Source organism: Diceros bicornis, chromosome 11 (assembly GCF_020826845.1).
Source record: "Diceros bicornis minor isolate mBicDic1 chromosome 11, mDicBic1.mat.cur, whole genome shotgun sequence".
NCBI classification, from domain to species: Eukaryota; Metazoa; Chordata; class Mammalia; order Perissodactyla; family Rhinocerotidae; genus Diceros; species Diceros bicornis.
The window spans coordinates 21,346,774-21,369,279 of NC_080750.1; positions in this window are offsets into that span (position 1 = coordinate 21,346,774).

Genomic DNA, 22,506 nt, shown 5'->3' on the forward strand with positions numbered 1-22,506 from the left:
CATTTCTCTAGTAAGTCTTGGTTTCTCTTGGTGGAAATGATTAATTTAGAGACCACTGTTTGGACATTAGGAAAGCCCATTCTAATGGGTTGGGCGTTTTTTTCTAGTCCTTTTAAAGAGAAAATACTTCATGATTTCATATTGATACTTCCTAGTTAATGTTATACATCTTACATCTGTTTCCCTTCTAACATGACCCAAATTGGTTTTCAATGATTTCAACATAATTTTTCATTTTTCCCCACAATACACACAACAGACTATGAATAAAATAGTTCTATCAACAACAATGAGATTACTGAAAAGCATTTAAAGGGTATAAAATTTTTGTGTTTGCTATTCTTTGTGACTTTAGAATATATCCCACCAAGGATATACAGCCAAATTCTTGCATTTAAAGTCACTTGAAAGTAGTTTCTGTCTGTGTATTATGCCAGCAAACTCAATACACAGATTTATTGGTTTCATTTCATTTTCACTTTTTGGGAATTTTTAAAAAATTTTTAAATATTTATGAGGTCCCAAATTGAAATCTACAAATCAAGATATACTCAGAGAAGTCTGGCCTCTATTCTAATTCCTTCTAACCCATTACCTCCCTCCCTCTATAGATAACCATTAACAAAACTTCTAATTCATGCTTCTATTTTTTAGTATAAGCAAATAAATATAAATAGTCATATCCTCTTCTTCCTTCTTAGATATAAATGTTAGCATACTGGAGCTAACAGAAAGAATTGCACTGTCATATTAGACATGAATAAGGGGTCTTACCCAGATTTACTAATAATTTAAAGGATATAAACAATCAGAACACTCAGGTGAATCAGAGAGAAATCTAGTCCATCCTAAGCGGCTACCTTGGTCCTTCCTTTCTGCTTTGAACACCTTCTCTGGCCAGTAATATATGAGGTCTTTAAATGAGGTTTGTTGTGACCTCACATAGCAAAGGGGGATTGTTTAAGTTACAAAACATCTCCATTTTATATTTGACTGGTGAAAGGCTTATGTGACGTTTTCCTGGGAGCCATGCCTTATAAATCCACAGATTGTAGGGACAATCTTGCTAAGAGAATTCCACAAATAAGGACACTCCTGCTAACAAAAATCTTTAGCCTAAAGAAGTCATTTATCAGCATGTTTACAAGAAGATTAGACTGGGACATCTGTCTTTTTTTCTTTCCCAGAGAATGTTCCCTTGGTAATTGGAGAGAAACAGATCACAGGCCAGCAATTAGTAAGAGGTAAGAATTGCCTCTACAAAATAGCTTAACAGTGACCAATAGCTTAACAAAACTTCACAGGTCTTTTAAATTTCTATCAATTCACTTACTCTTTTTCCTCCTTTACCCACATTTTTTGAACCTTTCTATAATGTGTTGATGAAAGCATTTTACTTGAATATATAATTTTTCTAAGGCCAAATTTATTGTCTTCTCTGGCCAGTTTCCATAAGTATTACATCTATTGGGAGATTTAATTCAGCTTCCCAAAATATTTTCTCATCCTGGGGAATCATTGTTTACATAGATCTTGCTTTTTTATTTGATTGTATAAATAAACTTACAAATTCTTCGTTATACCATATAGCTGTAGCAGAGAGATTAAAATAGTGTTTGACGCCCTATATATCAGTTAGTATTTCAGGATCATTGTATTCCTTCCCAACAGAAATGACTTCTTCTCATATATCACATTCCTCATCATAGGAGTGGTGACTAGAGTCCATTGTTCAATAAATTTTGGATCCCATTTGGTTTGTTCCAGATATTATAGCACACATTTTTACGTGTCATTATGTAACATTTACCCCTGCTAGGGAAGACACAGGTTGCTGCTGTATCTGAACCTGCATATGTGCTAGTTTCAAGAAGCCAGGCAGCTCACTCAGGAATCTGGTTAATCACCTGCCTTAGCATTCCAGTCTCCTTTCTGAGTTGGAACTAGATTTTTTTTTGTGAACGTCCACATGACCCTCTTTAATTCTTCTTAATTCCCACAGAGATTTCCTTAATTGGTGTCACATAAGGGTATTCTCAATCGTCTGGTGATCTAGAACCCATTTGCCATTGACTATAGCCCAAAGTCTATAAATATCCAAATACTCCTCTGAGATCACGAGCTTGATTCTTCTCCCACTGCTAAACTAGCAGCTCTCTACTCTGCCAGATTTGTAGACTTGCCTGTTCTTTCTCCTCTCATTGTTTTTTCTATCAGTAAGGCACATAGCTGCCAATTTCCAAACAGTAACAAGGCCCTCAAGTCAGGAACTCCCATCAGTAAACCAGGCAGCTGCTTTGTCTTGGGTGGAAAAGAACCACAGGGTTTGAACCACAGAGCAATGTGGGGAAGGGAGATCCTTAGAGGGCTCTCTCATTGGCTCTGTGAGCAACCTGTTCGTGTACTCCCCCTGAACTTCCCATCTTAGTGCACTCTTCCGTATAGCTTGTCCTCTTGGTCAGCTTTGCTGTGAGCCTTGCTGTGCTGCCCCTTCCCTATTCAGTGTCTCTCCAGTGTCATCCAAGGCATGGTTCATATCTAGCCTCAATTATTTGATGCCCTTCTGTCGTGGGGGCAGTTTTGACCAATACCCAGTAACAAGCTAGCAACTGTCTTTCAAATAGGCTTTAATGAACAGCTGCCTCAGTTAGTTTTCAAGTCCAAATCCAAGAGGTCTTTGCTGAGTAGCCCTATTTGATCTCTCCCAAAGGCTTCATATCTGTATATTTTCTAGGAGGCAAATATTCTTACATAATCTGAGCAGTCTGATCATGAGGTTTTATTGGGGCTCCCTGTGCCACCATCCTCTGTAAATCTTTTAATGCTTATTTCTCCTCAGGACCCCCCTTAAAATAAGGTTTATGTTTGATGACTTTGTGATTTGGGCTAACAATATTCTTATAGGAGCAATGTGATTTTGCCAAAACTCAAATAGCCCTCTTAGCTGTGAGTTTCTTGCTTTTTGGAAGGGTCTGTTAGAAAGAATACGTTATTTGTCACAGTTTGAAGAATGTCTCTGGTTGCTCCAGGAATTTCTCAGATTGGGCTGGACTTGGATTTTAGCTGAATTTATCAACCATCCTCTATTTGTCATAAAGGCGACTATGATTCTTAACTCCTCTTGACCATCTTCCTCTGAGTCAATTAGCGTGATAGCATCTATGTAACGCACTGACTTGCTCTTGATAGTTATTAAGTTCAAGTCCTGACTCACTAGATTATGGTGATATGCAAGAAAATTTATTGCCGTGGCAATACAGTAAATTTATTCTGATTTCCATTCCATGAAAATGCAAACTGTGTCTGGTGAGGTTCTGAATTTGGGATTGAAACGAAGGCATTATTAGTTAGATGCATAATGGCATACCAGGCCCCCTTGGCCTGTTGCACTTCCTATATAGTCTTCACCATATTAGGTGTAGCTGAAGGAATCAGAGGAACCACCTCATTTGATCTTTGACAGTCTATTGTTTACCTTCAGGAATGTTCTGCCTTATGTAGTAGCTAGTACTGTTAAAAAGGGAGTTAGTGGGAATCGAAACTCCTACCTCAACCATTTTCTTAATTAGGACAGTGATCTATTGTTACCCTCCTGAAATTCTGTATTGATTAAAGTTTACTATTGAGAAAGATTCAGGCAATTCTGAAGGTTCTCATTTAGCATAGCCAATTAAAATGGAGTGAAGGGTGGACTTAGAAAATATCCCCTGTAAAAAGAACAAAGGCAATATGCCCCATGTTTTCAACTACAGGACTTAACACCAAAGTGGGGCTATATTTTAGTCAATAAACATCTTCATTTCATATTCAGGTTATTACATTGCTTAAGTGACATTTTCTAAGGACCCATACCCCGTAAATCCAAATCTAGGTTTTGTTTATTTGTTTTTATCATAAGCAATCTTAAACCAACCAAATATATGCATTCCATAGGTAAGGAATCTCCTGCTAGGAAATATCATTAGTTTGCCAAATTTGTCATGATCGGGTTTACAAAGAGATTTGACTGGGTCACTTTCTTTTTACCCAGGATGTCCCCATATAAAAAAAGAAAATAGATTGCTGTTCTGCTGTTTAACTATTTACTTCACAAATACTTTTGTATTTTTGCCAATATATCTTTGGAATATATTCCTAGGAATGGTGTTTTCTGAGTTAAAGAGCAAATGCATATACAGTTTTGCTAGAAAGTAAAAAATTACCCTCGAGGGGGAAATTTGTGTTTCCACCATCAAAGTATGATAGTTCCTGTTTTCCCACAGTTTCTCCAACAGAGTATGTTATCACACTTTCAAGATTTTGCTATTGTAATAGGTGAGAAATGGTATCTCAGATAATTTGCATTTACCTCATTATAAGCTTGTTAGACATCATCTTGTTCGTATATCAGAATTTGACAATGTTGGTCATTTCCTCTTAGATATCCTTCACTTGTCTCAGGGATATCACTTTCTCAGTTCTCCTTCTGATTCTTCTTAGCTAGTTCCTTCGCTTTTCAAGCTTTAAAAATGGGATTTGCCAAGGCTCAATCTTTAGACTTCTTTCTATATATTCACTCCTTTGGTCACCTCAGTCAATATTGTGATTTAAAATACAATATATGTGCAAATGATTCCCAAATGTATAGCTTCATCCTCCTAATGTGTGCCTGAACATATATACCTCTTAACATCTGCTACTAAGTTGTCTAATGAGCATCTCATATTTACATGTCCAAAACTGAACTCCTTTCAGCCACCACGCCCGATATTCTCCAAGTCTTAAATGGCAAGTCTTCCTGTAGTTCAGGACAAAAATTTCTTTCTCATTTGACCCAAATCCAATCCATTGGTAAATCCCATCATTTCCACCCTTGAAATATATCCAGAATAACACCTTTATTGCTACCACTCTACCCCAAACCACTATTATCTTTCCTGGATTATTGCAGTAGTCTTTGAACTGGTCTCCATGCTTCTCCCCTTGCCCTGCCCCCCGCCCCCCAGTCCATTGTCTACACAGAAGCCAGAATCTACTTTTTAAAAGCAACATTATTGAGGTAAAATTTACATAAAATAAAATGTATTCCTTTTAAATGTACAACTTGATGGCTCTAAAATGTCTCCTGTGTCTGTCCATAGTCAATCTCTGCTTCCACCCTTAAAAACAAGCAATAACGAATCTGTTTTCTGTCCCTATAGTTTTGTCTTTTCTAGAAATTTTGTATAATTATAATCATGTCCTGTGATTCCAGTCTTTTGTGTCTGGAATCTGTCACTGGCATGATGTTTTTGAAATTTTTCCATGTTGTTGCATCTATCAGTAGTTTATTCCTTTTTATTTCTCAGTAGAATTCCATTATATGGATTTACTACCATTTATTTATTGATTCCTCTGTTGATGGACATTTGGGTTATCCAACTTCTGGCTATTTTGCATAAAGCTGCTAAGAATATTTGTATACAAGTATTTTTGCAAACATTAGTTTTTATTTCTCTTTGGTAAATATCTAAGAGCAAAATTATTGGATCATATGGTAACTGTATGTTTAGCTTCTAAGAAAATGATAAATTATTTGCAAAGTGGTTTCACCATTTTACAGTACCAACAAAACGTGAGAGTTCTAGTTCCACACTCTCACCAACGTTGATATTGTCAGTCTTTTAAATTTTAGACCTTCAAGTATGGGTGTGCTGGTTTCTCAGTGTGGTTTTAATTTGTATTTCTTGGCTGACCAATGATTTTGAGTATCTTTTTATGTGCTTATTGGCCATTCATACATTTTCTTTTGTAAAGTGTCTGTTCAAATATTTTTCCATTTTTGTTTTTCTTTTTATAATTGAGCTGGCTTTTTGAGTATATTCGGGATACAAGTTCTTAACAAATATATGTATTGCCAATATTTTTTCCCAGCCTATGGCTTGGCTTGCCTTTTCATTTTCTGAAATGTGTCTTTCAAAGAGTAGATGTTTTGTAACTTCTACTCTTTGAATTCACAATATAATCCACAACTAGAATACATTCTTTTATTCTTCTACCCAGAATACATTATCTTTATTTTTGCTTGAATCATTCAATTATATTTTATAAAAATTTAAAAATGAGGAAAGCACCCAGATGTTCACCATTTCTAGCATTCTTCATTCCTTTGAAATTCAGATTTCTTTTTCATCTGGCATCATTTTCTTCTGCCTTAAGAACTTCCATTAATATTTACTAGAGTATAGGTCTTCTGGGAGAATTTCTCTCAGAATTTTTTTGTCTCATAAGTTTTTATTTTATATTAATTTTTGAAAATTTCACTAGGCATGGAATTCTAGGTTGACTTTTTCTTTCAGTATGATAAAGATGTAACTCTGTTGCCTTTTTGTTTGCATGGTTTCTGATGAAATACACTATATTCTTATCATTTTTTCTTTGTTTGTACTGTGTCTTTTTTTATTTGGTCACTCACTTTCATGATTTTCTTTTTTATCACTGGGTTTTGGCAATATGTTTATGATGTGCCATGGTATGGATTTCTTGGTATTTATCTTAATTGGTGTTTTTTTGAGCTGCTTGGATCTCTGAGTTTATAGTTTTAATAACATTTGGAAAGCTTTTAGCCATTAATTTTTAAAATACTTTTTCTGTGTCCTCCTCTCTTCAATCGAGACTGTTTGATTTAGTCACATGGGTCATTGAGATTCTATTATTTTTTTTCAGTCTTTTTGTCTCTGTGCTTTATTTTGGAGAGTTACTGTTGCTATGTCTTCACATTCACTGAACTTTTCCTTTGCAGTGTTTGATCTGCTGTCAATCCCCTCAGGTTAAATTTTTATCCTAGATATTGTAATGGTTACCTATTGAGGCACATAAAATTACTCCCAAAATTAGCATCTTAAAACAACATTTATTATCTCACAATTCCTGTGGGTTAGGAATTTGGGAATGGCTTAACTGTGTGGTTCTCATTCAAGTTCTCTCATGAGATTGTAGTCCAGCTGTTGACTGGGGCTGCAGTCTCATCAGAAGGCTTGACTGGAGGAGGATCTGTTTCCAAGCTCACTCAACTGGCTGTTGACACTCCGTTCCACACCACATGGGCCTCTCCACAGGGCTGCCTCATGACATGGCTACTGGCTTCCCCCAGAGCAAGCAATCTAAGAGAGTAAGAGAGGAAGTGTGCATACCCAAGACAGAAGCTGCAGTCTTTTATAACCTACCATCAGAAGTGATATCCTGTTACTCTTGCAGATTGATCCCTTTGAGGCTTTTTTTTTTTTGTATTTTTTTTTTATAATTTTTATTTATTTATTTTTCCCCCCAAAGCCCCAGTAGATAGTTGTATGTCATAGCTGCACATCCTTCTAGTTGCTGTATGTGGGATGCGGCCTCAGCATGGCCGGAGAAGCGGTGCGTCGGTGCACGCCTGGGATCCAAACCTGGGCTGCCAGCAGCAGAGCCCACGCACTTAACCGCTAAGCCACGGGGCCGGCCCCCTTTGAGGCTTTTTAAAGCTCTCCCTGTGCTGAGTTCTGGAAATTGCTTCCAGACCAAAAGCCAGGGTAGTTATGGGCTCACTCTGTTTCCATTTTCTTGTACTGCTTGTTTAATATCTGACAATAGTGACTTTCACATATTTTATCCAATTTTTCTAGTTATTTATGCCATGTTCCATAGCAAGTCCCATAGCAATTACCCCTTCTTAGGTAGAAGCAGAAGTTCAGAGACTATGTTTTATAGTGTTAGATCATGCCACACCTCTGCTGGGCAATACCAATGGCTTGCCATCTCAACCATTGGCCACAATCATTTATCTCTCAGACTTCATATGTAACTAGTCTTCCTCTCATATTTTCTGTTCCAACTTCATCAACTCTGCTGTTCCCTAAATATACCTAGCACAATCCTGCTGCAAGGTCTTTGCACTTGCTGTTAACTCTGTCTAGAACACGCATTCCCCAGATATCTGTGGGGCTAATTTCCTCATTTGAATTTAAATTTCTGCTTAAATGTTGCTTATCACATAGGCTTTCTCTGATTATGTCGTATAAAATAGCAAGTTCCTTCTTGTTCATTCTTTATTTTACTTACTCTGATTTATTTTTATTAATAGGACTTATCACCACCTCACATATTAAATATTTGTTTGTTTATTTTATATGTATTTCCCTCATTATAAAATAAGCTCCAAGTGAGATATTCCCCAGAACCATGCCTGACATGCAGTAGGAACCGACACATATTTGTTGAATAATTGAATATGTAGCAGATATAAATTTTGCTTTTATAACTTGGGTAAAAAAATATTACATTTCTTTATTATCTAAAACAGATAATATCTAAAACAGATAATATAAGATTATCTAAAACAGATTAAAACAGATAATCTATTCCTGGCAGGAAACTCACTATCAATCGTGTTTCAAGGGTCTTCTCACCCTTCCTAGGATGTTTTAAGAGTTCTAGGAGTCTTGCTTAGTGCAGAATATTTATGGAAGGGTCCTCTATTCTTCCAGCAACATGGATTACCAATAATATTTTGATAGTACAAACCAAGATGTTCCCTTGAACTCATGACTCCACTGCTTCCTATCTAAGCTTGGACACAAAAGTCTTTTATTCTCTTTGTGGTCAGCCTCCTCGAATTTCTATCTCACCCACTCAAAGGCTCTGTCATAGGGCTCTGCATAGGAGTGGAGCATGGGTTTCCACTTCCATACGTAATCCTCTACTTCCCTAAATCTCTGTCTGTAGTTTTCATTCAGAAACTCTCCCAACCCTCCCTCTTCCTACAAGTTGGCCACTTAAATGCTTCTGAGCCTAGTCTTATCTCCTTTCCATACACAGGCACGCACATACACACACGCACAAATACCATTGGAGGTGTTGGTTGAGTTCTAGGTTCCTGGGAACTTCAGCTTTAGGTCCTACAATGCAGGAGTGAGGAAGTTCAGACTGATACCATATAACTTGCCAAATTCTGGTTAGTGGGGAAGGACATTACCATACCTTTTTTTTCAGTTTCCTCTCAGAGTGAACAAATTTAAATTAATGTCCCAATATAGTAATTGGCCCAAACATGAGTGAATGAATGAATGACAGCCTTTTCCTTAGAACATGCCTACATCCTATCCAACCTTCAGTGTTCTGTGGCCAGTAAAATCTCTTTCCAAAAATTCCATATAACTTCCCCTCTGCACGTCTTTCTTATTGCACTTTATCATTTCTGCATTTTGTCTTATCTATTCAGTTATCTCTCTAACTAAATTGTGAGCTTCTTGGGGACGTGATTTGTTCCTAATTTGCCTTTTCTCTTCGACCGTATAAGCTGAATGTTTTGTATCTAGTAAGCCCTAGAAATAATATGGAATAAATGAAAATAACTAATGAAGATCTGTTCCCAGTTTTAGTGCAGAAGATATAACAAATGTCATATTAAAAACTAACAGCTGATTGCAAGTGAAGAGTTGCTGAAATGCTTCTCTAGACTTATGCAAATAATGAGAAGATAAACAGAGAGTTTCCCTCCGTTAATAACATTCTCATGATATTTTAAGAACAAACAACCTTAAAAGAAGTAAGCATTGCTTGTATTGACTGTAAGTGGCCTTCTCAGAGGTAGGCTGTGTGATATCAGTCTTGCCACCTTGTTTGGGCCGTGTATTACCACACTGATCTGTCACCATTATCGATAAACGTTCGCAACCAAGGACAGTAAATATTATTAGTCATAAACTTTCTAGTAAATAATGAAACTTAATGCTTTAACCTTGATGAGATATGTGAAGGTATAAATAATGTCCAAAATGTATTTTTGTTTTAAGTTTTTAGAAATGAAGGTGATCCTGATCCTAAGTCTTCTTGTGGCATGCTGTGGAGGCCCTGTGTGCCGCTCTTTACAACAGATATTTGACTCATTTTTATCATTTTTTAATCCTGCAGAGAAGCGACTGTTTGTTAGGGAGGGTCATAATTCTTCTTGTCTTATGAAAATTTTGCTTGAGTATTTTTTTTTATTTTTCACTAAATGTTCATAATAAAATTGGTGCAGTAAGATTTCTATTAGATATTATAGAGAAATGGAGTATATTGGTTATACTGGTAATATTTCTAATTATTAGAGTTTCAGATAAGTGAAGTTTTATCGTGAAAGGATTACATTTCAATGGTTGTTGAGTTGGGGTAAACTTTTTCAGAATCACCTGTAGAGACTTCTAAAAGAATTTCATTTCAAAAGATGAGAAAGAAAGCTGGGTCCCAGAAGCCCTTTTGCTAGTGAATACTTAGCAGAACAATTTAGAACTGTTGAATAATGTTCAGCATCAAACCTTGTGTTTCGTGGGACATCTAGAGTGGTGTGGGTAGATCAGAGAGGTTTGATGTTTTGTAAAAAATTTCTACATTAAAGTCCAGTAGTTTGAGTCAAAACTGGAGCACACTTATTACTCCTGATTTCATTTAAAACCACGTATAGACTCAGAAAGAAAAAGCAAGTATGTGACATGCAAAGAACCTAGGAGCCTAGAATATTTTAAAGTTATCTTGTATTTTTTGTGATCTTGGGAATCCTTCAGAAGTATTTTGTGTGTTACAGGTGATCAACTAATAATCACAAATTGGCTTCAGAAGAGTAAACAAGGGTGAGTGGGCATCATAACTCAGGTACATTTGTGTGCAAATTATAACAGTTCCTTCTGTCTTTCTTTTTCCTTAATTACAAAGAATAAGGTTTCAAATCTGGAATAGGCTTTTAGTATTGAACGTATTCTATCCCAATGTGAAAATATGTCTTTGTTCTCTAAATATGTTTTTACAAAAAATTTTTACCATATTATAGCCTCACTCCAACTCAGAGTCACATGGGACAGAAAAATTGATTGGGTGCTTTAGAATGACATTTTTTCATTCTCTGCATAAAAAACACAGGCTGAAAGACTGCTAGAAATTCACAATAGCTTCTATTCTTCAGAGGTTAAGTTTTAAAGTCATTTATCTTCCTACTTTTCGTTCTTTAGCAGATGCTTTCTTTTTATCATTCATCTGCCTCTTTTGTTTTAAATTATATATTTTTAAGTTCCCTTGCATTACTCTTGAGCTTTTCAGCTAAGATTTTCTAAGAAACTCCAAAAAGCAAGACACAAATATTGACATAATTTTAATTGTAATTGTTTATTGGTTAACCAAAGACTTGGAGGCAGCCTTGAAAATTATTTACAAAAATCATCATGCCTATTTACAAAAGTAAGCTATGATAAGGAAATATTTGCACCAAAGGGAGCACTCTTAAATTGATTTTACAAGCATAAATAAATGTGTTAGATACTGTACTATATGCAAGATAAGGTACTATAACATTTTTGGTATATATTCAGTACCCTGTCAATAATAATATTCATGTCTATTGAACACCTACTATTTGCCAAGCACCTTATATGCATTTTCTCATTTAGTTCCTCATAAAAACCTTATCAGGTAGGTATTATCATTATCCCTATTTTATGGATGAGGAAACTGATGCACAAAGAAGTTACATAATTTGCCCAAGGTCAAAGAACTGGTAAACATAATGAATAAAATATTAATGCCAGTGACTATGTATATAGTTTGCCTAAAATTCGCTTCTGAGGAACTGAACTTGTTCATTGTGAAGGAAAAATTTAAATACCCATTTCTAGTTTTAGTAAAACCATATTATAACACTGTAAGAGAGACCCACACGTTTCAGTTGCCTATAATGTGGAGACACATGACTGTGAACTAAATGAAATGACCTGTACCCGGCTAGGTTCCACCACAGGTGCTAGCAGTCCTGCTGGGCCACCAGATTCCATCCCCATCCTGGCTCTTGCAAGCGCCTTATGGTAACAATTGTTTGTGTCAATTTAATTATTGGGGTTGAATCTTTGAGTCTTGTGGCTGTTGGGACATCTAAACAGTGGCAGTGGCTCCAACAGTCTCCCAGTTAATTGGCGTCCTTTCCTTGGCCCGATCTAGGGACACTGGCCAAGAATACTGGGGAAATGGGAAGCACCTTCTGCCTCACTGATTTCCCAGATGGAGTTGCCGGAAGATCCCATCTTCTTTGTTTCACCCTCTCCTCTATGTCATTGCCCCATTTCCCCTCCTTCTCTCTCATATGTAGCAGAACATAAAACTTGAGCCTGCTTCCATTGACCGGGAGGGTGGCTATGGAGAGGAGAAAAACGAACAGCCAATCCTACGGTACTCAAATTTACTTTGGGGATTGAGGGTATTAAGGCAGGGTTTTTCTGTTCTTGAAAATTAGGAAACAAACAAAAAGTTAGTCTTCTTTTAATAAAGAATATTGAATTTGAAATAATCATGATATTCACTAATGCTCACATTTTCTCTTACGTAGTCTTAATATATTTTCAAACTTTAACAACTCCTGATTTATATTACTATTACACATTGTTAACCGGCTCACTTGAATAAGGGAAAGGGAAAAGTTTGCTGTCTTGGAGAATGTGTTTTTCATTTTTGCATAACCCACATTTAACTTTTAAAACATTAATTACATTTGCAGTGAGGCAAACAGAAAGTGTTAGAAGGGCAGTCAAACCTCATGTATTAGGGATAAGCTGATGGCCTTTGAGAGTGCAAAGAATGCACAATTATGCTGTACATTGCATGTTATTTTTCATTAATGCCTTTGAAGCAGCTCTAACAATGCAGAACAGCTGTTTGTACTTCTTTTAAACTTTGCCTCTTTCCCCCCTCCAATTGACCCCCTGTCTCAGGTCATAAAGTATTTGTCTATTATTGCAAAAGTTTTTTAACTAGTAATTCCAATGGGGTAGGTCAATTTTAGTGACTCTCAGTTATACTTCTTGAAACTTATAACAGCATAGTAGCCCTGTGCCTATAGCTGAGGAAATAATGGAATTCTAAATAGTTATCCAACAATTTGGTCCAGAAACATAATTACGTATACCGAAACAAATCCATCCCAATTTAATGCAGGGTGATATATGCTTTTACATATGTAGCAGAAGTCTTTGTTAAAATGTGCAAATATGCATATGAATTAAAGTAGCTCTGACAGTTACCTCAGCTGAACATTACCAATTTGCTAGAATTATTTTTTTTATAATTATTATATACTTATAATTTAAACCTTGGATGTTGGATTCTCACTATCAGTAATTCCTGAAATGGTGTTTAGAACCATTTGATCATGATGTTTTTCTAGGACGTTGTTTCTTACTGCTTTTTGCCACTAGATGGAAGAAGCAGGTTAACAAAATGATATTTTTGGGCTTCATTCAACTCAACCCAGAAACAACCATAAGACTATGTTTAAAATAATGACAGTCTCGGCATTCTTTTACTTATGTATTTTTACTGCAGTGTTCCTTTTCATATTAATACTGAATCTGAGAACTGTATTTTTTTGGGTATTTTTTGTAGAGATTAATTTTTTAAAAATTATTTTAAAGTACTGGAATTTTCAAAAGTAACCAAGAAAGAAAGCGATTGCCAGCCAGAAGAGGAGAGTTCAGAATTATATAAAAATATTGGTAACAGGTATGGCACAAAGTAATTCTTCATATGCGTTATTTCCAAGGAAGCACACAGCCACATAAACATCAAACTTCATTCATTCAATTATTTGTTAGTGCCACAAATGCTTACTGAGCTACTGGCACATTGAAGACACTAGACTAGATGCTGAGAAACACACAAGGGATAACTTAGATACAGCAATTGTTTATAAGATTTTTGCATTCTACAAGAGAGCTAAGCAAGAGGTAAGTCATATTCATTTATGCATACATTTAGAATAAGGTAGCAATGGATCAAGATCAGAAATACAAATGCAATATTTTGGACATACAGGGTGGGTGGGGAGGGGGTATTTGGAGTATCACTTTCGTCTGAGGAGATGAGGGCTCACTTGATGAAGAAACTGGAATTAAAATGGAGCTTTGAAGTGGGAGGGGCAGAGACTGACCTTCCAGTGATAGAGGCAGAATGAGTAAGGGCACAGAGGCAGGAAATAGCAATTTAAAGAAATATTTAAAGACGGAAGGACAGTGTATTTTAAAAAATGATTTGAAGGTTTGCATAGAGAGGACATTGTAATTTGTATTTTTTAAGCAAGTGATAGATACAGGAAGTATCCTTGCTAGCTAAAGCACCATGTAGAGGAGAAGAGTGGGCATTCTGGAAAAGTGAAATGTCAGCTTGGAACCATCACTCCAGTGAAATAACCTGGGAATGGGAATTCCAGCATCCATCTGATGCCAGTGTTTTATCCAATGTAGGCTTACTGTGCATGTGGGTCTGTAAACTGATGAGGAGGCTCCATCAGAGAAGGATAAATTCTGACTTATGAAAGCAGCTTCCTGCAGCTTCTATTCCCCTTCACCACTCTTACGCTGTTAGAAAGGAGACCCACTTGGTAAACAGTGTCATTTGACTCCAAAGAACCAATATTTAACCTTTAAGACCACACATAGTACCACGCCCCTTCATACCTAGTTGTCTCTGATGTGAACGATCAAAGAATTCTATTCCAGCTGCTGAAGGCAATGAGCTTGAACCCTGATATTATGAGTGGCTGTAAAATTACCCAGCTTTTAAGTCCAACCACAGAATTTGATTTTATGACCTCCTATGGAACTGTAGCTACAGGTTAACTAAAGGTTGTGAAGTAATGTTTCCTTTTAATGGTTCTGAATTCACTGCCTTGTAATTTCAGAGATCACTGTGTTCTACTGTAGGACAAGCTTTATAGTGTTATAATTTTGTATAGCTCAATGAGGACCTTGTAGCTTTTTCTTTTCCAAATTCAAATTCTATATTATTCCTATAATATTATTTGTGCCTAGTTCATCACTATTTAAATGGCTAGAAATGTATGTAGGAGACCTTATATAATTTTAAGCCTTATTTTCTATTTTTTTTTATGCCTTGCTTATAAGTAAAGTGTAATTAAAACTTAAAATTAAATATTGTTTTATGTCTTAATGGGGGTAAAAATGCTATGCATTAAATCCTATTTAAATTTGGTATATGTGTGATAGTACATAGGATTACTGGATTACTAGAATATACATATGTGTTTATATATAGTCTTTATATATTTATAATTTCAAATGAATAAATTCAGGTTGTAAACAGCCTCATCATTTTATTCTACAAAACAACTTTGTATCAATAGCTACATATGTGCCTATTTTCCTGAATTCAAAATAGTAATCCCAGTGATTTTAATACACCTGTAAAATATTAGCCATGTTTAGATCTCATTAGGTAAATCTAATTTATTTTGCTGACATTTCATATACTTCATAAAACTTAAGCTGATCCCCCTACAAGGAGAATGGCATCAATATGATTTTAGAACTTTTCTGCTCATCTATAATAAAATCTTTAAAAAATATCGTAACTCAGTAGTAGTATTAGATATGAAAAAACGTAACTTTAAAGGTATTTATCAGAAGGATAAAAAATGGCTATCGCAGCCTACATAAATTATTGGCTTTCTTTTAGGGTGGTGTCTACATAGGCAAGGTAGAGAATAGAGGTACTTATTTGAAAAAAGCTGGGCAAAAATTTTAAGCCCAGTAATTGGAGAAATGATATAGCAAGGAGTTTTTACCCAGACTGTATATTCACATTGATTCTATTGACTTGACATAATTACATAACTCTCTGTACCTCTTTGCCCTTATAGATGCAATCTAGAAATAAAATTCTATGATTTGATACGACCTAGTCCTAACTTTAAGGAAGCTTGGTTTCCTATTATTATCACTTGAAAATCATTGGTGGGTTTCCTGTAGAGACTTTTTAAAAAGAAATCTATCAAGAAAAGTTTATGGTGTTAAACAAAACATGTCCAAGATTGTTATCTGCTCTTTTATTGACTTTTAGAAGTTTATTTCTTCCAGTTTAGAAAAATTTAGTTTTGCTTTTCAGGAGTCATAGCATTTTTGGTCAAATAACATCTCTCTGTTACTGTAAGTGATATAATATTCTTTTGTGGGAACCTGATTAAAAAAAACAAAGCAAACTCATCAGGCCAAATTTTGTTCTATGTAGTACTGGCATCAAATGGGAATTTCACAAATTTAAGAGAAAGCAGTCTTCAAGCAGTTGAGAGTTCGGTAAATAGCAGGCTGCTTTAGAGAGGGCTCGACATCATAATTACGTCAGCAGCTGAGTATAAAGAAACCTGAAACTATGTATGGTGTTGTGAGGTTTTTGTATTTAAGCTTTTCCTTTTTTTCTGTGAGGAAGATCAGCCCTGAGCTAACACCCTATGCCAATCCTCCTCTTTTTGCCTAGGAAGATTGGCCCTGGGCTAACATCTATGCCCATCTTCCTCTACTTTATATGGGACACGGCCACAGCATGGCTCGACAAGCGGTGCGTGGGTGTGTGAGCCTGGGATCTGAACCTGCGTGAGCCTGGGATCTGAACCTGCGAACCCGGGCTGCCAGAGCAGCTCGCGCCCGCTTAACTGCTGAGCCACCAGGCCGGCCCCTAAGCTTTTCTGTATATACAGAGTGGGTTTGATGAAATAGATATCTCACTTAAGAAGTTTATACCAGAGAATGTTTGAATACTAGAATAAAAAATACGTGCTTCTTATTTACACGAATTAATTTTTTGTTCCATAAATTTTCTTGTTGGTATTGATATTTCTAAACTGTATAACAAAACTAAAATTTCCTACAAAATTAGGATTATTTTGACATTTTGAATTTTTACTAAAGGTGGGGATATTTTTATTGGAATTTGCAAGTTGCCAGAAGAATGCCTTTGACCATTCTGGGATATTAGAAAGAACATAATTTATTTATAAAGAAAGGAAAAAAAAACCTCTCAACATAATACATATAAAAAATGATTCCAACTCTTTTTCTAAGCAAAAGTAGCTCTAAGTAGCTCTTTTCTAAGCAAAAGAGCTAGACATAATTTGAGAATATTTAGAAGCAAAAGAACAATCATACCACTGAATATATGAAGTTTTAAACTTTTGTGCAGATAAATTTTTTTTTCTTTCATGATGGGATAATTTTCTAAATGGCTGTTTAAAACTATAGCATTCAATGCTTACAGTAATTTATTCTTGGCTCTAAATTTTGCTTTCTTTCCTTTAGTCAGAATCACTTTGGTTAATTTTCTTTACATAATGAGAAATGGATAATTGAGAAGGCATGAATGTATCTAGCACTGGGAGATTCAAGAAATATTATGTTGTAGAGAGGGAGTCAACAGTTCTATTGTTACTGAATTGAGTTCAATTCTATTCTTTAAGATCCTTTTCTCTTACAGACGTTTCACAAGAATCATTTGAAATAAAGAATATAATTTTGAAAATAAACGTTTACCAGTGTATTTAGGGGAAATTGGGATAGAAAAATAAATTTTGAATAAGACTTCAAATTTCTTAGAGTATTTTTGTTCTTCTGTACATCCTTTCAGAATGATTCTTCTGAAACATGAACCTTGTCAGTAAATTCTCTGCTTACAACCCTGCAGTAGTTCCACATGGCTTCAGGGTAAACTCTAATATTGACCCCAGGATCTGCACCCTCTTCCTCCAGCATCACTTCTCTCACCGTACCCCCTCGCCTTCCACTGTGTACCCTATGCTCCGATTATGTCTGACTTTCACCTCCTTTCAGCTTTCACATGGTTCTGTACTTTTTTGTACGTGCTGTTTTCTCTATTTGCAATACGCTTGTTTCCTTTCCTGTTCTGTTCCTGCACATCTTTCAATCGCAGCTTCTGTGAAGTCTTTGCCGACGCTCTCCACTCTTCCAATTCCCACCATCAGAACTAGAGGCTGTCTGCTCCGTGCCCCCTACTTCTACTAGAGCTCTTTTGAGTTTTCCCACGTGTTGTTCACAGTTCTCTTTTCCACTAGACTGTGAGTCACCTGAGGGAAGGGAAATGTCTTGTTTTTGTAGTTGTGACATCTAGCACAGAAAAGGCAGATGGTGGTTACACAAGAAATGTTTGTTTTATTAATTAACACATAAACATTGAATATATACCTAGGTAAGAACAACATTCTATTCATTTGGGGGAAATACTTAGAAGTCAGCAGCTAGCGTGGAATTCGAACAATAAATGCTGACTAATTGAGTCATTATGTTCAGTTCTCGAAAAGCTTGAAATTAAAGTAGACAAACATCCAGAATAAACTATCCAAGATAGTTACATTCAATATACATATTTTCCTTTCTTGTGCATATCAAATCCCAGGATGTATTTTCTGACTACTACAACCTATATTATCTCCATGTTTCTATTACTTTTCTGTGTTATCCAATCAAGTTCTAAGTCTATGCTTCACTGAACTGTGTGTTGGTTTGTAGATGTGCATTTTATCTTTCTTTCTCATTATAAATATTATATATCCTTTTAGGGCAGGGATTACATCTTCTGCTTCTTTGAATTTTCTCTGCATGGCCTAGTGAGAGGCTGCACACATAGTATGTCCTTAAAAATTATTTGCGGAATGAATAAAAGCAAATTTCACATCATTAAACATTGTAAATACTACATAAATAAATATACCTGTGTATTAAGTCACTAAAAGCAATTCCTTAAAATGTTTTTTCTATGTATTTTGCTGTGGGTGAATACCACACAAAAATATTTACTGTAATTAATAGAATTCCTTAAAATGTAATGGGGTATTGATTGCCTTTTGAATATTAGTAAAAAATGTTATTTCAGTTTAATTTGATCAAGACCAGGGGAGCAAGAAACATGTTGCTTTACTTATATCATGGTATTTGCTCTTCTGTCTCATTTTGATAGTTGGGATATAGAATTATCACAACATGGGACAGTTTTCCAATGCTGCACAGGCCTGGGGCTCTCAAGTTTAAACTTGGGGTTCAAGGCTTACCGGTGAAAGTGAGTGCTCCTTTCTCTGACGGTCCCCCAGCACCACCAGGGGAAGGAGGATAGCCTTTTGGACTCTCGGAGTAGGAAGGTGAGAAACTTTCTATTTTGAGTGCCAAAGCTGAGAAAAATAAAGAGCCTGTGTTACGATACATGACAATGCTTTCTTACAATATCTTTGAATCTTCTCCGAGTTTCCAAATACCTCATGCTACTCATCCTGACTATCTGAAAATTCAGTGACATAGAAAGCTGGGGTCAAAAGCTGTGTGACCTGGAATTGAGGTTTAGGCGCTTGAGAAAATTACCTATGAAATAGTATTAATTAGCACTTCATGTGAAAATGTTAGTCCAAGTAATAAATATAGATAGTTGTTTTATTTCAGGTGTTGAGTGGTATTTGCAAAGCATGCATCATTGAATTTACATTGACAGTGTTCTCTAAGTTCTAGGAACTACAAATTAAAAGTTTTTTATTTTACAGTAGTACTGTGATACTTATTTCTAAAAAACTTAGTTGTATATTTTGAGAACGAGTTTTCATCTAGATATTTTATGTTTTTGTAATTTATAGATTTCATTGAATAATTTAGGGAAAATAAGGTGACCTCTTTATGGAATCACTGTATTTTGGAACTCTGCCTGTGAGGGATCCAGTAGTCTAGCTACCTTAAACATACCTGTGTCTGCATCTGAGGCCTCTTGATTCCAAATCCAGAAACTTCCAATATATGCTGTTATCCTGTTTAAAAAATTCATTTCTTAAGCTACTAGAATTTAATGAGTAGAATTTTTTATCCAGAATCTCTCTTGAAACCGTATTTACAACTTTGTTGTGGACATGAAAACCTAAATATATTCTTTCTTTATCCCAAAATTTTCACACCTAAATCTGAACTTGTCCTTCTACAAAATCACTTTTATTTCTGACTTTCCAGTTTCTGCTAAGTTATTCTTCAAGTTATCAGTCTTGAAATCCTGGTGTCATCAGTGATCTCTTCATTTTTTTCCCCCCACAAACATTTTCAAATCCTGTTGATTCTTCTTTGGAGATGTCCCTTGAATATGTCCCTTCACTTCCGTCCTCAGCTTCTGAGGACTACTTATTGAGGACTGTCTACACTATTAAAAGATTCCAGATCATGTTCATGCTGCCAGTGTCTCCCTGATCCTGCTTATTTCACGCACAATGACCTGGCTGCTGGTCCTAAAACACCACTTCGATTATGTCACTCCGTTCTTTCCAAGAAGATTGGTAGCTCCATTTTGCTTGCAAGGTTAAGCCCAAAATTATTAGACTGCTATTCAAGGTCTTTGATTGGCTGCTCCCCAAACCACGTTCAATTACTATCCTTCTGGAAACTTCTACCTCGACCAAGCAGGTCTACTCATTTTAACTTAAATGATTTGAACCTTTGAACACACAGAATTTCCTTTTCTTTCTTCCTACCCAAATCCTCCCTTTTTGACCTGACTAAAATGTCACCTCCTCTGTAAAGCCTTCTAAGATAATCTAGTTCATAGTGATTACTCTATCTTTTGAACTTCTGTAATATATATTAGCTGTGTCATTTACTTAGAAATTTGTTATATACTGCTTTATGACATTTATGTATCACCATGTTGAATTTTCTCTCACATTTTAGACTGCTGTTTGAACTTGTAGGTACTGTCTTGTTTCCCTTATTACATTTAAAACTCCTTGAAGGCAGGACCATGCATTTTCTGTCCTCTGAGAGGATTTACTGTAAAGCTAGTGAAGCTTATGTTACAGGGCCCCCTGCTTGAATGGGATCCCTCTAAGGTCCTATGTCTAATTTTGGCTTCATAATTTTGTATTTCTTTTTTTTTAGACAAGGTCCTCCCAAATTGTATAAGCTTCTGGGCCCACAAACCCCGGATCCAACCCTGAATGGGAATGATAGCTAACAGTGAACATTCATTGTGTGCTTATGTTGAGGCATTGCTTTGCTATAGTATTTCTGTTTAGCTACAGATAGAAAGAACGCCCCTCCTCTGCCCCACCCAAGCCCCAATATAATTAATTATATTAAATTCTTTATTTATAATAGGAAAGAATGTAGAAATCTAGCAGAGGCAAGTGCACACAAAGCAGGAGAAAATACAGGATCCCTCTGAGCAGCCTCCTTTGGCCCCCAAAGTACTGGCAGTGACCCAGTCTCAGCAGGGCTCAGTCGTAAAGGCTCTGAGAAGCTGAATGATTTGTTATGCCATGGCTCTTTTATGGTTGGGATTTATGTTGTCATTCAAGAAAATCTTATACTAGCAATAATGTGGCCTTCACCAGAAATATTTGGAGATATCTGAATTCTCCTCGTTCTCAAGTCATACTCAGCATCAGAAGGTCATAGCCTCATCTGGGTGGGGGTGAGGGAATGGAGACACCTTAGTGCACAGGATGCCCCAAGCACAATCTCTGTGCCCAGCATTCTGGCAAATGCTTTACAAGTATTGTTGCATTTAATTGTCACAGCAATCCTGTGAGATTGGTGTGGTTACTATTACCATTTTACAAATGAGAAAGCAAAGGCTCATAGAAGTTCCTTATCTTGCCTAAGATCACACAGTGTGTAAGCAATAGAGCTGGAACTCAAAGCCAGGTTGTCTGATTTTAGAACTAGAATTTTAAAAATTCCTTGCTAGAATGATTACATAGACAGATTAGTTTGTATCATCCTTTTAAAAAAATTCTTTTGGAATTCTCTTTTTATTTATTTACACCCCTCAAGTCTGTTCATTGACATTAGTTTTGAAAAATATGTTGAGGGGAAAAAGAGTTTCCAATGAAAAAATTTGGTAAAAACTGAAACTCTATTTGTCCTTGCAGAGTCACTGTAAACATTAACATATTAGTAACTCCCAAATCTTTCAAAAGAGAAATCTGTTTCATATAATTAACCCAACAAATCACAAACATATTTGTCCACTGTACTTTTTTTACATAATAGTAATACTAACAACAACAATGGCAACAGCCATTTATTGAGTTCTTATTATGTGCCAGACGCTACTATAAAAACTTCATACGTTAGTCCTATGATGTAGATACCATTTTTATCTCTATTTCATAGATAAGGAAACTGAGATATATTGCAGTTAAGAAATTTGCCCAAGGTCTCATAAGTGGGGTAGGCACAATTAGAACTCAATTTGTATTCTAAACTGCCTCCCACATTGAATACCTACCATCTATAGAAATTCTGTGGGATAAATGTTTCAAGGAAATCACTTTGGGAAACAACTGAAATGGAATATTTTTGTATGGACAACAAATAAATTGCCTTAACTTTTAATATTCACAAGGTCCCAAAAATGTTACTTTGAATTTTCTAAAGTAATTTGCAGTAATATTGAATATAAAACTTTCATTTTAAAAATAAGGTACTATAGTTCCCTTCTTTAGAATGTGACTCTTTACAAATGTTCACTTTCTTGACTCTTTCTGGATTAAATTTCTCAATGTGATGATTGTTTTTCTTTGCAGTTGTTGAATAATTTTTTTTGAACAGCAAGACTAAACAGTACCTCGAGGTGGAACTCTGCCCCTACGTTATCTTTCAATGCGTAGTAAAGCTGCTCACTGCTTTAGGCTAGCTTTCCAAATAGTTTTTAAAAATCATTAAGCTC